This window comes from Ylistrum balloti, unplaced genomic scaffold, assembly GCF_031769215.1.
Source record: "Ylistrum balloti isolate Yb309-2 unplaced genomic scaffold, AGI_CSIRO_Ybal_v1 Utg370834, whole genome shotgun sequence".
Classification (NCBI taxonomy): domain Eukaryota; kingdom Metazoa; phylum Mollusca; class Bivalvia; order Pectinida; family Pectinidae; genus Ylistrum; species Ylistrum balloti.
The window spans coordinates 275,079-292,865 of NW_026782481.1; the positions used below are offsets into that span (position 1 = coordinate 275,079).

Below are 17,787 nucleotides of genomic sequence, written 5' to 3' on the forward strand. Positions count from 1 at the left end.
ATAATACTACGCGCTTAGCTGACCATGATCGTTTAGATAAGACATTCTGGTGTGACTTATGACCAGACAAGATACTATGCTGACAATATACCATAGAGACGAAATCCTAAACAGAGAATATAACATACGGACAATATACTTTACAGACAATATCCTATACGGACAAAAGCCTAAACAGACAATATCATATACGGACAATATACTTTACAGACAATATCCTATACGGACAATATACTTTACAGACAATATCCTATATGGACAATATACTTTACAGACAATATACTATACAGACAATATACTTTACAGACAATATCCTATACGGACAAAAGCCTAAACAGACAATATCATATACGGACAATATACTTTACAGACAATATCCTATACGGACAAAAGCCTAAACAGACATTATCATATAAGGATGATATACTTTACAGACAATGTGATATATGGACAATATACTTTACAGACAATATCCTATACGGACAATATACTTAACAGACAATATCCTATAGCCTAAACAGACAATATCATATACGGACAATATACTTTACAGACAATATAAGCCTAAACAGACAATATCATATACGGACAATATACTTTACAGACAATATCCTATACGGACAATATACTTAACAGACAATATCCTATACGGACAATATACTTTACAGACAATATCCTATACGGACAAAAGCCTAAACAGACATTATCATATAAGGATGATATACTTTACAGACAATGTCATATATGGACAATATACTTTACAGACAATATCCTATACGGACAAAAGCCTAAACAGACAATATCCTATACAGACAATATACTTTACAGACAATATACTATACGTACAAAAGCCTAAACAGACAATATCCTATACGGACAATATACTTTACAGACAATATCCTATACGGACAAAAGCCTAAACAGACAATATCATATACGGACAATATACTTTACAGACAATATATTATACGGACAAATGCCTAAACAGACAATATCATATACGGACAATATACTTTACAGACAATATCCTATACGGACAATATACTTTACAGACAATATACTATACGGACAAAAGCCTAAACAGACAATATCATATACGGACAATATACTTTACAGACAATATACTATACGGACAAAAGCCTAAACAGACAAAATCATATATATACTTTACAGACAATACTATACGGACAATATAACAGACAATATACTATACGGACAAAAGCCTAAACAGACAATATCATATAGACAATATCTTTACAGACAATATATACAGACAATATACTTTACAGACAATATACTATACGGACAAAAGCCTAAACAGACAATATCATATACGGACAATATACTTTACAGACAATAGCCTATACGGACAAAAGCCTAAACAGACAATATCATATACGGACAATATACTTTACAGACAATATACTATACGTACAAAAGCCTAAACAGACAATGTCATATATGGACAATATACTTTACAGACAATATACTATACGGACAATATACTTTACAGACAATATCCTATACGGACAAAAGCCTAAACAGACAATATCATATACGGACAATATACTTTACGGACAATCTACTATACGGACATTATACTACAAAGACAATATGCTATTCGGACAAAAATCTACACGGACATCAAACTCTACACACAACGAACTACACTATTTATCTATTTATTACGAAGTTCTGCTTAATTTACAAATAACACGTAGATCATAAAACATATATATATTACACTATGAAATATTGTTTGAGTAAAATGCCATTTAACTCATAAAAACATCGATTTTACCATTCTTGATATTTTGTTTGAGATGAAAGACCCGTCAGATTATATAGAAAATTAGCTAACTTTCCACGGAGTTTCGCTTAAGTTAAATGTGAAACTTAAGTTAAACAAAATAATGAGCTAACTTTCCACGGAGTTCCGCTCGAGATAAATGACACTTAAAATATACAAACTAATTAGATTACCTTCAACGAAGTTTTGTTGCAGCGTCATGATGCAAAGTACATACAGGATAACAGAAACAAGAATTTTCACTATTGTTAACATACTCATGTTGGTGACTGATAATACAACAAGACACTAGGAGTATTTTTCCGCAAATGAGATGAATATCTTAAGATGTCGTTGATAATACATCACTTCTGATTGTGTTTACAAAGTCGTTTTGATGAATGACATCACTTGATTTTTTTAAATGCCAGTCACATTCACATATTAACGCACATGTCTTACACTGATATCAATCAAATCTTCAAGCCTGAATGACTCCACAGCTATAAAGACCGGACTAAGTATCATAACGCCAGCCTAAATGAAAAGATGGAAATATCATGAATATCTATGATAGTAATTCTGATTAGAAACAGTATGATTTACATAGGAAGCAATACAACAACGGCTGTTTCGTCCCCTAATCTGTGATAGCCACATAATTAAACTGTATCATACAGCTGTTTCGTCCCCTGATCTGTGAAAACCACATAATTAAACTGCATCATACAGCTGTTTCGTCCCCTGATCTGTGATAACCACATAATTAAACTGCATCGTACAGCTGCTTCGTCTCCTAATCTGTGATTACCACATAATTAAACTGCATCATACAGCTGTTTCGTCCCCTGATCTGTGATAACCACATAATTTAACTGCTTCATACAGCTGTTTCGTCCCCTGATCTGTGATAACCACATAATTAAACTGCATCATACAGCTGTTTCGTCTCCCTAATCTGTGATAACCACATAATTAAACTGAATCATACAGCTGTTTCGTCCCCTGATCTGTGATAGCCACATAATTAAACTGCATCATACAGCTGTTTCGTCTCCCTAATCTGTGATAGCCACATAATTAAACTGTATCATACAGCTGTTTCGTCCCCTGATCTGTGATAACCACATAATTAAACTGTATCATACAGCTGTTTCGTCCCCTAATATGTGATAGCCAAATATTTTATGAACCATGTGATTTCTTGGAATCGGAAGTTTCTTGTCAGTTCTCACACAGCTTTGTGATTGAAATTGTGAGTCCAAAAGTGACGTTAAATTATCAAGTAAATATTCATAAGATTAGACAATATTCTTACATAACAAACATTTTACATTAAACATAAACGAAAGGTTTCATTATAACGGTGTTTCGATTTCAAGTCCCTTGTAGATTTTTGCATCAATATTTGCTAATGCTCGATTTCATTTGTTCCATAATGTTTCTTTTCTGTGGAATAAATGTTTCTAAGCGTGGCCATTTTAAAACTACACAGAGAAATCATTTATAGACTTTGTCACATATAGGTATTGGAAATATGTGTTGAAATACAATAGTAACTTCCTTTTTTACCTAAAAATCATTAATTCATTTAACGGTATATTTCACTAATTAAATAAATGAGAGAACCCCCGTTTAGATGTATGGGATTTAATTTGTTATATATTGTTTAGCAGAGAGTGTACGTTGTATTATCGATAACTAACAGGATTGGTGAATAGATTTTGAAAAAAGGAACACGCAAACCATTTCTCAGCAATTGCCATTAGAGCTTCCGGAACTGTTCTATTAAACAATATCCCAAGTACTGTTAGCTTCAACAACTTTTATTTCAATAATATCTAAAGCTAACGTCATCAAATCTGTCACCATCTATTGTTAATAAATCATCTTTTTAAGATAAAGCCGAAGTACTGCTATCTGGATTGGCTTCATTAACCTTATGCTCCTTCCTTTAGTGATACAGCTGTACACGACTAATCATGCATGCTTTCTCTATTAATTCCTCTAATCACTTAACTAATTTTCAATCATATACACATGCATGTAAGTAGGTTTATAGTTTGATCAGGAAATCGTTTTCGTTGTGGAAGAGTATGTCATGGTGTTAAAGAAAGCAAAATGTCATGACGTCATTAATAAATAACAACCTTGTACATATTAATAAAGAAAATGGACCTGAAAGACACAGAACAGGATTCACTGATGTCATCAACTTACTTTTTTCTCATAGTGTTATCCAACAGCCCCCTCCCCCAACCCTTCCCATCTCTTTCCAAAATTGTTTTTGAAGGGGTGGGGTGGTGGTTATGACGTCACTGTTACCTGTTCTGGATTCTGCTAGTAAGATTGAATTGAATGTTTCGTAAGATGTAAGTCAGTTACATGTAGAATATTTATCTTCCGTATAAGATTACTTAGAATACAAACACATCCGACATTATCTTGCATAATCTCACTGGATGATAAAATTGGAATTTGTAATTCTTCGACCCGAACTCTGTATTTAAAAAAAAAAAATATTTATTTATTTATTTATTTTTTTTTTTGTAAAATGAAAAAAACGACTGATATATTACTTTATAGCATAACCATTTTGTGTGTTAAATAAATCTATTTTCTTAAGATTTCATAAATCTATACAGTAAGTGAAAAGATACAATTTTACAACGATGCACTTTGATATATTGTGTCTTAGAGATTAATATATAAGTATATATAAGACATAGTATATTGGATGAAAAGGAAAACCAGGAGCTTGGCTATCTCTTTGGTTGCTTTCAGCAGGAAATAAACCTACTGTTGATGGAGGTGACGGTGGTTTCAGAAGTGACAGTTTGTCGATGGTTACTGAAGACACAGGTTGTTTGTGAAACATCTATCCAGGGTTCTTTTGCCAGTAGCGACATGACGACTAAAACCCGTTTATTTCTTCGAAATGTTTGTTTATCCGGGAATTAAAATCCCCTGCATGTGGTGTTGGGGAACCCGGTAATAGGGAAATAGGTATGATTAATAGCCGCACAGCGAGGAGAGACAAATCGATATGTGCCGAGATAAAGACAGGACAGAAAGAAAGAAAAGAAGAAGGCGCGAAAAATCAGCGTGGAGAACGTGTCTCCTACCATATCAGGGGTCAGTCAAATTTGTCAAGTCAGCACAAATGATGGACAGGTGATTGACAATACATGCACAATACGTCACAAACACACAGATTACAGGCAAAACGAAAGTAAGACAAGACGATCACGTGACAACGAATCACATGACACCACAAAACGAAAATAAACGGTCACGTGACAACGTATGCCACGAATGTAAACACTGCAAATACTTGGCGCTACATACACCCCACTGTCAAAAATATGTTGCCCTCAACATTGGTTTATATTAATAACAGGCGGTGAAAATGTTTTGCAGAACTTTTATTAGGATTGTTCAAGTAAAAAAACAGCGAAACACAATTAGTAACAAACTAATCGACTACCAACTTGATAATAGCGGATAACAGCTGCTCCGCACCTGGAACGAATAGTCCATCTGGTGAAAGAGATCTTAAGTACTCCGCTTTCGCTTTCCATGATTGCTCTACACTTGTAGTCATGACAAAATCCGTATATCGCGCTGGTTGTTTCCTTTCCCTAGTGGATCTTCTCAATACTGACGTTTCCTCTTCCGATTTCGCATCCGCCTCCTCTTCCGCTGCATCAGGCTCCAGAGCCTCAGCATCTCTCGCATCGGGCTCAGGACCAGCAGAGGTTCCATCCGTGGTCGACTCACGGTCAGAATCACCTTCAGGATCTCAACTCAAAACACCTTCATAGGCATCCGACAGATCCTGTGTCTCTCAAGGCAGCGGCATCCAATATTCCTCTTCCCCATCAGTTTCATTGGCTTCACTCTCCATCCGTTCATCCACAGATGAGCTCTGTGGGGATAGAGGCTGGGGCCTGGGACGAGGTTTGGGTGTCGGTCTCGGCTTCGGGGTTGGGATGTTGTCGTTTCTCAGCATTGGGTTCAAATATCCTATGGGTAGTAGTAGATTTCTGTGGAAGGTACGTCTCTTTCCCTCCCCATTTTCCTTTTGCACAACAAAGACTGGCATGTTCTCGTTCGGTTGATCTAGGACAATATAGACATCTTCTTCCCATCTATCCGCGAGTTTATGCTTGCCGTCAAAGGCTAAAGTCCTCACTAGCACGCGATCCCCTCTACGGACACAAGCTCCACGCACTCGCTTGTCATAGGCATCCTTCTGTCGGTTTTGCGATGTGGTGATGCTGGTGGTTGCCAGGTCATAGGATCGCTGTAACCTTTTCCTGAGCTCCTCTACATACTTGACGTGGGAAACTTTGCTATCATTGGTCATCCTAATGTCAAAAGCTATGTCTAATCGGTAAACGGGGTTCACGACCGAACATCAAATAGAAGGGTGAAAATCCGGTTGATTCATTCCTTGTCGCGTTGTACGCATGAACTAGTGTGGCAACGTATGCTTTCCAATTCTTCTTTTGGTCGTCCTCTAGTGTTCCCAACATGTTCAACAGAGTCCTACTGAAGCGCTCGCATTGGCCATTCCCTTACGGGTGATATGGTGTTGTCTTTGACTGATCGATCCCTGCGAGACGGTAAAGTTCTTTCAAAAGGTTACTCTGAAAGTTGGTTCCTTGATCCGAGTGTATCCGACGCGGCATTCCAAAGTGGACAACAAAGTTATTGAAGAAAGCATCTGCTGTCGTCTTAGATGTTTGGTTCTTTGTTGGTACGGCAACGGCATATCTAGTGTAATGATCCGTAATAACAAGTATGTGTTGATAATTTCCTTTCGAAGGTTCCAAGGTCAAAAAGTCCATGTTGACAACTTCCAGTGGTTGAGTTGTCGTAATAGAAACCATTGGTGCTCTTTCATTGATAGGCGATTTCCTTCTCAGGCAACGAGAACAACCTGAGATCCATTGTTCGATGTCCGTCGTCATGGTGGGCCAATAGAACCTATCTTTGCACAATGATGTGGTACGAGTAATACCAAGATGACCCATCCTGTTGTGTAGGCTGTCTAGAACTAAAGCTACTAGCTCCTGGGGTACCACAACCTGAGTTCTGACTCCGTCGTCCCCGTGGACCTCTCTGTACAATATACCATCCTTGGCTTTCAAAGTCCTAAATCGGCGGTATAAGTTGGCGTTCCAAGCGACTGTGGGTATAGCTTCTTTTGTCGGCTTCTGACTTTTGGTAATAAATTCCAGGCAAGGCCCTAGGACTGGGTCTCTCCTTTGTGCAGTCCTCAAGTCCTGGCGTGTAACGTCATTAATGACGGTATCTGATTTTAAAATGTCAGAGTTCCAATGCAGGCTATCCACAAAGGGCTGTTGCTTGGTCATCTGACAAACCGCTGCAACTGATTCGCACGAGATAGAAAGTCGTTCAAATTCTTCCTTTGTGGGTAATCTAGACAGTATATCAGCGTCGGTGTTAGATTTCCCTGGCCTATACTTTATGGTAAAGTCAAACGCAGAAAGGGCGGCTAGCCATCTATGTCCCGTAGCATCGAGTTTGGCACTTGTCAGCACGTATGTCAGCGGGTTGTTATCTGTAAGCACTGTGAACTGCTGATGATATAGATATAGCTTATGAGCCGGGTAATTCCTCTCCGAGCGAGATAGTCCTCGGCTAGCATAGGCAATCACCTTCATACCATCTTCGCCTTGCTGGTACAGAACAGCCCCAAGCCCCTGGTGGCTGGCATCCGTGTGAAGTTCAAATGGCTTCTGGTAGTCTGGATAGGCTAGGACGGATGGTGTAGTGAGTGCTTTCTTCAACTCCAGGAAAGCAACTTCCTGTTTCTCAGCTTCTTTTTTAGTTGCTTTGGGTGCGGGTATGAGATCGGTAAGCGGCCGAACCTTCTTTGAAAAGTCTTTGATGAATTTCCTATAGTATCCTGCAAAATAATCAATTGGTTATCATATAACTATTTATCAACAGTTTTAAACAGTAGCACACCTGAACGTAAACAATGTCACACCTGTACGTAAACAATAACACACCTGTAAGCCTCATATAGGACGCATTACAAGGCACAATTTGATATTTACAGTGTGTGCAGCTTAGTTACGGTTACAATAAAGAACGGTACAACATAAAATATCCTATATATGAGTAGAAACTCACCGCAAGCAGTCTTTTGCGTTCTTGTAAGAAAACATGCACCCGCTATTGTCAAATATGTCCGCCTCTGGTTAAATCTCGGCTGATCACGCACGCAGGTGCGTTATTTGAAGTTAACGAATGGCGGTAAACTTAAAAACTTATATACATGCATAATTACATTCTGAACTGAAGGCCTTGTTACACTCTGTAGTCTCAGATTCCTTCTGCTGGGCAGCATGTTCCAGTATCCACTCTCTCATAGCACCTGGGTCTTTAGGCATAGCTCCCATTTTCTTAAACCCTTCAAACAGGGCAGCCGCCTGGGCAGCCTCATCCGCAGACAGAGACATGACGTCCAAATCAAGGGTAAGAAATTGTAAAATCTTAAATATTAATAAAGTCCAAAATGAGCTGAAATAAAACTCAAAAATACAACTTGATCAAATGAAAAACAAACAACTTACCAAGATAATCTTCTAAAATTCTTCTACAGCTTCAAAATATCGCGAGTGTCGACACCTTTCATGTGCACAAATGTCGCGAAATAACACTGCAGAATAAACTGCAAAACAACAGCTAAGAATTGTATATACTACAACTCGTTATATGCCAACATACATGAAACAATCAACATATAAACATAACATGTAAATCTACAAAACATAAATACAACATGAGTAAGTCATAAGACGGGTGACCAGTCAATGTCAATCAGTAAATAGCACAAAGTAATTTAGAATAAGCCAAGAAATGATAAAGAGAATAAGAAAATCAAAGGTGGTTTCAGGAAAATAAACAAGTCTAAGACCTAATATGGAAGGAGGGAGGTAATAAACAACCCTAAAATAAACCCAGTTTGATTTAACCTGCAATTAGAATTTATCCTAAGTTGAAAAGTTTATAAGATGTAGAAAATTAAAGATACGTTTAGATTACCAATTCTAATAAAAAAAATGTCCTATTTACACTAATTTAAAAAAAGTTCGAAAAATTTTTACCTAAAAACGAAACTGGTCAACCTGAAATGCGAAAAGGTGAAGGTCACTCACACATAAAAATCTCATATGCAGAATCTAAAAAAATCACAAGTAAATATACGTTATTATCAAACACAGCAATTTCTCAGACATAAAAGTTTTCAAAATGTAAAAAATGTCAATAAGCTATTACAGGATCCGAGGCACGTAAGTAGAGTCAATATACTGTAGAAATAACCGATAACGTTAATTTAGTCTCTTCTCACTTACATTACAGCACAGTTCTAGAATGTCCTCCTGTAACTGTTTCGGTCTGGTTCAACGAAATAGACACAAGGTAGAAATCCGTCATAAACACTGAGAGGTGCACATGCACAATCCACGTAAGACTCCCGAGAACACCGAATGATTTTCGAATTGTCGAAAATTTTCAGGCTGACGCTCAACCAATCGAGCTAAAGAGAAGTTCCTTCTAGCCTAGTGGTATATTGCGGCTAGTATTTTACAAGGGTTACATTTGTTTTGAAAGAATAGAGATAACACTGAATTAAGGAAAGTAAAAATCAAATTGATTTATCAAAAGGTTTTGAGGATGTGATATTTCACAAACTTAATCGAGGGTGATCAATTTTTAATAAAAAATCAATCATACTGACGGTAGCCTTTTTTCTCCTCGTCTTTCGAACTCAATCTCCTCTTTGTCCTCTTTACTTTACTTCATTTATCACGAACTTTGACCTCAAATAATCGAAATAAGGTTCTAGATTCATATACTTACAAAGTAAATCTCTTTTTTTCTTCAAGAATCTAAAAAAGAGAAGAAAACAAGTACTGTGTTAGTATGCGAACTTTTGAAATCGTGGTCAATCACCGGAAAATATACCCCTTAATGGAAAGTAATTTTGTTTACTTAAGGATAAATTTTCTATTTCCTTACGGTTTGGAGGTATAACTACAACTGAAATCGGATAAATTGAATAACTTGCGAAGCCGGTTATACAAAATTTACCGAGTTAAACTGTAGTCATTCCCGAAAAGCTAATAAAAATATAATGTTAATTTTAATATTTACAGTGTTCATTCATTAAGAAAATGGCACTTGACACACGTAATCAAGTATATTACATAAGCGGATGTGCAGGATGTTCGACCGCGAAATCGATGGATTAAATAAGTACCGGGGATATAATCCAGCTGTGATCGACTGCGAAATCGATAGAGTTAAAGAACTAGACAGGACTAGTACAATTGCATCCCGTCGATTTGCAGTATATGGGGGCGACAAAAACCACTTAATCTCAGGATCAACAATCACCGATGTTCTACCAAATAGAAACGCCCGGATCTGCCTGTAGCAAGACATTTCAACATGCCAAGTCATTCGTGGCGCGACACGCAGGTGGTATCCATTGATCACTGCAGGAGTTTGGTTGATCAGTATTAGATCAACCAACTCCAAACCTGCTGACATACAAGTCTGGCAGCTGGTACATCTCAACCAAGGCAATTCCTATAGTGTCACCTAGCTATCCGACCTTATGACAAGACTTCAGCGTCCATCGGCCGAAGGGATTATTGACACACCTAAATTTACACCACCGCTCTTGATCTAATTTTGTATTTGTTTATGTTCTATGTATGCGATGTAATTTATTTAATATCTGTGTTTTGATAAAGGAGCAGATTATTTCGAAAATTTGACGATTCACTTGGCCGTATTGTCGTTATTAATTCATTAGTAATATATTTATATGATGAAATCTTAGGCTATGGCGTGATAAATTAATTTTGTTGTACACCTTGTTCGCATCTTTCGGATCACCTGATCTTATCATCCTTGTACTTTCAGAAATCTCCGTGTTAATTTTTCTTTTGTTCTTTTTTTGGCCTAGTTTTATGGAATTTGAGTTTGAATTACGATAATGTTGCCATGTTGGTATTTTCTTGATGTTTTTGTATGTATTTATTTGATACGGAAATGACGTAAGTTGTAATAACTTTCGTTCATTTGTATTTCATTTGCAATAAATGTAAAAATAAATGCATAAGGTAAACTGCTCAAACAGTTTGATGTTTTAGATGTTCAAGATTTTATAATTTTCTGTTATGGTTGTGTCTACGAACGATAAATGGAATATAACAACATGAATGCCATTGTACTACAGGAAAACTGTTTCCTCATCTTCATATTGCTTCAATAATCCTGAATAATCGCAGCTTGAAATGTATTCTTATTTCCCTATGAGGCATGAAGTGTTCATGTGTCTTATCAAAAAGGCTGTAACTACACATAGCTCTTCAATTTATCGTGATTTCGCCTTTTTTAGATAACAAAACGAGATGACAGGTGGTAAACATTGGATACTGATTGTGACAGAAATTGCACTTCTGTACGTCGTTGTTATATCTATTGACGAGGCCCGTAATAAGATTCTAGTAGAGTTACCTGGACAATTCAGCGAGTTCCGAATGAAATCCCCATACGATGTTTTGTATAGGACACCCCGAACCAGCCTTTAACACTGTCCTACAATCCAGACAGTTCATCATCCTCTTTTAACCTCAACAACCGTAACAGGCATATCTTGTACCACTATCTACCAGCCAACAACCCCCCGCCCCAGCTTAAACACAACTACCCTGCTTCCATCCCCGATTATCGCGGACTAAAGTATGAAAAAGCATGCAAAGACCAGGGACAGTGACCATTCACACCGAAGACATGTTTCTCAACTTGAATGCTGTCATGGTACAGGAAAATCTATACGTACTTCATTCTATGTCCCGGATGTACTACAATAACTCGATATTGGTCGTCGGTCATTGCAAACAAGGGTGACTGCGCGTACACTGAATGGTTTACCAGGACGACAAATAAAACCACAGGTCAGTACCATTCCCGAATGCTCGGAGGAGGAAAACTTCTTGCGGATGGACTTCACCACTAGAAAAACTCAAGTTGGATGGTACCAACCTGATGTAGCCAAAAATAAAAATGTTTGGATCGGACTTTACGATCACAATGGAAACAGGGAGCGATATGAGTACCTGTCTGCTACGTCTGGAATCAAGACGTTTAACTTTTACAAAAGTAATGGTCTGGAAGCGCGAATGTCTGATAGTTACAGTGAAAATATTGTCAGGAGATCGTATCCTTGGAATAAATGCAGATTTGGGAGGCGGAAATGAGTAACCTTCCTGCATCATATGGAGATATCTACATGGGTATAGCAGTTACTGACGATTATCCTAAAGTTGAAATGTCATTCTGCAATAAAGAGATGTTACTAATAACCATGATTACATTGCTCTACAGAGTATGGACCAGGCTTTTCAAACAAATATCAGGACTACCAGTTTATTTGTAAACTAAGTCTAGTTGGATCGAATATGCACCAGTACAAATATGGTAGAAGGGTGTCAATGTCTGAGGGGTTTCCAGTAAAATACGTACATTCTATTTCATAAGTCTTTTTACTAGGATGTTTACAACAAAGCGCCTTCATTTTGGAAGCCAGGTGGGTGTATTGGGGTGGAAGCGACGACAACAGACTTTAACAACAAGGATCCCTGTCTTGCTACAACCTCTTTTGGAACCTCTTTGCGGAAAGAACGTTTCGTCCTAGCTTTGACTGCAATCCAAATTTACTGATGACTCTACGTTAGAGGGCAAATACATGTCTAGCTCAAAGAAATCTTGATGGGAAAACCGAAGGACAAATTATAAGTTTAAAATCAAATCATGCGGAAAAAGTGTGGATGAAGAAAAACGCTTACTTGGGTCTTTACTTTCCGACCGTATATTCTAGGGATGACAACGGATATTGGTTCGATAGGGTGGTGTTTGAATAGGAAAATTATATTCGAATATTTGTTTTCGCAGTTGTTAGAAATCCTCATTTGGAAGATCGCTAAAACTCACTTTGTCTCTTTCAACTTTTTGTCCAATTTTTATTATGTTTAGTATTTTGTCTGCTAAACTATCAAGGTATGATAAGTCTTTTAACACCTGTAAAATTCATCATGACACAAATTAGCCTACCGTCAGGGGGGTTTAGGTCACTTCTAAATAGCTTAGTTTCCCACCTCGTGCGCGTGAAACAACAAAGATCAAAACTGTGTCTGTCAGGAACAGTAATTATAAAACACGGGCAGTATCCCACTCTAATTCGATCCTGCACACCTTTCAATTGCGACGTCGACAATGAGTACTTATGAATAGTGAAAACCGAGTTGAGATGATACGAGGCAAATTCTCAGCCGATTTTAATGAAAAGCAGTGTTGTAAGATCAATTATACCGATATTAGTCTTTGTTCACGTTTAGTTCAATTGTAGCATAAACAGACCATCATTGTACCGGATGTGAGTTTCTCAAAACCCATCACATTTTTATCTCCTGTTCTCAATGTATTCAATTTTTTCTCCTGTTCCCAATGTATTGAAAACTGTGACTTCTTGAATACATATTATCTAACATGTTATTATCAGCATGCTCATGTTCCGTTTTCTTAAAAATTAAAGAAATGGTATTTTATCATTTCCCCCATAACACAAAAAGGGCGCTATATTCTTGCATATGTACATGTTTGGACTTAAATGCCTATTTGTAAACATGCGGATACAGATGTTTGCTTCTTATGCCATTTTGAAACTCCACCTTTATTTAATTATTGGGCTGCTGTACCTCCTGTCTGGATTTCGACGTTTCGTTCGATCACTTTGGATTTTCGGTCGCTTACTAGGCTTCAAAATTTAGGCCCTTAGCATCACTGACGAGTCCTGGAAGGCGAAACAGCTGTATGATGTAGCATCAATGACGAGTTAACATCACTGACGAGTCCTAGAAGGACGAAACAGCTGTATGATGTAGCATCACTGACGAGTCCTAGAAGGACGAAACAGCTGTATGATGTAGCATCACTGAAACACGATGTAGCATCACTGAAGTCCTAGAAGGACGAAACAGCTGTATGATGTAGCATCACTGACGAGTCCCTGAAGGACGAAACCGCTGTATGATGTAGCATCACTGACGAGTCCTAGAAGGACGAAACCGCTGTATGATGTAGCATCACTGACGAGTCCTAGAAGGACGAAACAGATGTGTGATGTAACATCACTGACGAGTCCTAGAAGGACGAAACAGCTGTATGATGTAGCATCACTGACGAGTCCTAGAAGGACGAAACAGCTGTATGATGTAGCATCAATGACGAGTTAACATCACTGACGAGTCCTAGAAGGACGAAACAGCTGTATGATGTAGCATCACTGACGAGTCCTAGAAGGACGAAACAGATGTGTGATGTAACATCACTGACGAGTCCTAGAAGGACGAAACACCTGAATGATGTAGCATCACTGACGAGTCCTAGAAGGACGAAACAGCTGTATGATGTAGCATCACTGACGAGTCCTAGAAGGACGAAACAGCTGTATGATGTAGCATCACTGACGAGTCCTAGAAGGACGAAACAGCTGTATGATGTAGCATCACTGACGAGTCCTAGAAGGACGAAACAGCTGTATGATGTAGCATCACTGACGAGTCCCTGAAGGACGAAACCGCTGTATGATGTAGCATCACTGACGAGTCCTAGAAGGACGAAACAGCTGTATGATGTAGCATCACTGACGAGTCCTAGAAGGACGAAACAGCTGTATGATGTAGCATCACTGACGAGTCCTAGAAGGACGAAACAGCTACATGATGTAGCATCACTGACAAGGCTTAAAAGGACGAAACAGCTGTATGATGTAGCATCACTGACGAGTCCTAGAAGGACGAAACAGCTGTATGATGCAGTGTAATTTATTTTTTGGCTTTACAGTATCTAACTAAATTAATAAAACGTGTTATTTACTTACGTGTCGTTTTTGCAATCCTCTAATATTTCTTTTAGTTTACTGAAGTTATAAGTTATGGAAATAGGTCTTTATTTCTTCCTCTCATTAGGTCAATTGTTTCCCCACTAGATATTATTAATATTTGCAACAGGTATATCAAGGGCAGCACGAAGATTTCATTCCCAACACCATCATGGCAAGGTGGTTTATGAGAATGGAAAATGTAATTTGATCAAGCACATCCTATACAGTATGGTGGGTATTTGTTAGTGAGTAGCGGGTTTTGAGCTGTGTGGTTTGAGATAATTCAAGGTCACGAGAAGGCGTCGAAATCGTTAAGAATGTAGACCTTGCCAGTAGAGGGATGCATTATTTGGTTTTTAAATTGAAGATTCGGAATAGAAAATCGTTAAGAATGTAGACCTTGCCAGTAGAGGGATGCATTATTTGGTTTTTAAATTGAAGATTCGGAATAGAAAACGGTTCATTCGTAAAGGTAATACTATATTTTGATATTACTCACTATTATTCTGTTTTCAACATTTATGCTATAGTTTGTCTTTGCCTTACGAATGAAGTCAATAGTTTCATTCCGAAGATTCCGATATCATACCCAATAATACGCACTCTGTATAGGTTTTTGTGTATCATATTCCTCATCTGCATGTGTATTCATCAATGGTTTGTCATTTGGACGCACAGCTATCATTTTTGAAAAATAAAATTATTGACTTGATCAGTAATTACATTAACTATAATACTGTTTTGTATTTTCTTTATTTTTCAAGGATTTTTTTTTCAAATACACTAGAAGTATAGTATCAATACAGCACACAAACTCACACACGTGGTACATAATTATACATATTGTAAACATATAATTACGTTTTGGTTAGTAGTAAAAATCAACGGACTATCAAGTTAGCGGTGTTTACTTCTGTTTTATTGATGATTATTTCATGGTATGTTTAACATCAGTTTCTCGGGTATCGTCTAATTTAGCCCAGTAGTCCTCATTAATGTCTGGTCTATATAAACTTCAAGAGGACAACTATGATTACAAATTAATACCTCAAACAGTTACAGTTCCAACATTATCCCTCTTCAAGTCGATTCGCCTATTCATAACTACTATGTCCATGTGTTACTCTCCTTTTCCAACACACACACACAACCACCCGTAGCTTTATCGTTTCCGTTTCTATGATGGTTGAAATCGAAAGAATGTGTATGAATACCTGAGTTTGAACTTACCAAACTTTTTGTTTTTTGAGAGATCGCACATTTAGGTAAGTTTTTTTTAAAAATTTGAACTGGACCGGGATTACTTTCAATATCACCACTAAACGATAAGCTAACAAATCGGGAAATAAATTTTTAAAAAATTATATAAAAATATGCAAGCTTAATATCAAAAAAACAATTGATATAAGCAAACAGAATATAATGGACGGAAACGTAATACACGTGCCAACTACAAAAACGCAATACACGTGCCAACTAGAAATCACGCAATACACGTGCCAACTACAAACACGCAATATACGTGCCAACTACAAAAGCGCAATACACGTGCCAACTACAAAAGCACAATACACGTGCCAACTACAAAAACGCAATACACGTGCCAACTACAAACACGCAACATACGTGCCTACTACAAAAGCGCAATACACGTGCAAACTACAAAATCGTAATACACGTGCAAACTACAAAAACGTAATATCCATGCCAACTACAATCAAACGCTTTTCTAAAGTCTAAAAATACAACACCATTTATATTACCTTGATCAACTTCCTGTGTCCATGAGTTAGCAATATTCAATAAGGCAGTTTCACAGGAGAGATCTGTTTTTAAAACCAAATTGAGAGGACACGAACAGGTTATTTGCACATAGATATTTGTAAAATTCACAGTGTACATGCTTCTCAAGAATCTTAGATAATGCATTTAAGACAGATATGGGTCTAAAATTGGACACATCTGATTTAGATGCCCTTTTTTGAATTGGTAAAACTTCCAATCACTAGGGAACTTACCAGACTTAATACTCAGGTTCCAAATATATGTAAGAGGCCTAGAAACAGGATCATATGCTAATTTGAGTACTATTAAATTAATTCTATCTAGACTAACGGACTTATGGTCGTCAAAATATTTAAGAAAGTTTTGGACAAATTTATCAGTAATTAGTAGGATAGAAAATATAAGTTTCACAAAATTTGACGAAACTTTAGAAAGGGATTCTGTTAATATACTAGCAATAGTAGAGAAATAATATTTTTAAGTTTCCGCTATTTCACATTTGTCAAATGTTTCACAATTTCCGTTTAGGACCATTCCTGGATTCGTAACAATTATACAGACTGAGCTTGTGATGTTTCATATGACCACTGAGAATAGTATACTTCAATACAAACAACAATGACATCACCATGAAAAATACTTAGTTTGTAAAAAAATAAAAGCAACTTATATTCATGTCTATTTTGATCTCTCTCTCTCTCTCTCTCTCTCTCTCTCTCTCTCTCTCTCTCTCTCTCTCTCTCTCTCTCTCTCTCTCTCTCTCAAAAGTGTAAAACTGTCGCAAAATTCTAATGACAACACTGCTTCGTTATTTTCGTTTATTTGGAACAAATCAGATTGTTATGCATTGAGATCTTATCCAGAAGTGATATGGCTCTCAATAAGATATCACAAATGATGTGTCTAGTTCTCAATCAGATATCACAAACGACATGTCTAGCTCTCAATAAGATATCACAAACGACATGTCTAGCTCTCAATAAGATATCACAAATAATGTGCCTAGTTCTCAATCAGATATAACAAACGACATGTCTAGCTCTCAATAAGATATCACAAACGACGCGTCTAGCTCTCAATAAGATATCACAAACGACGTGTCTAGCTTTCAATCAGATATCATAAACGATGTGTCTAGCTTTCAATCAGATATCACAAGCCACGTGTCTAGCTTTCAATCAGATGTCACAAACGACGTGTCTAGCTCTCAATTAGA

General features: G+C 37.3%; 1 pseudogene; it reads left to right on the forward strand.

Moving 5' to 3' along the window:
- Positions 1–11,253: 11,253 nt before the first annotated feature.
- LOC132558874 (uncharacterized) lies at positions 11,254–12,539 on the forward strand (annotated as a pseudogene).
- The last annotated feature ends 5,248 nt before the right edge of the window (positions 12,540–17,787 follow it).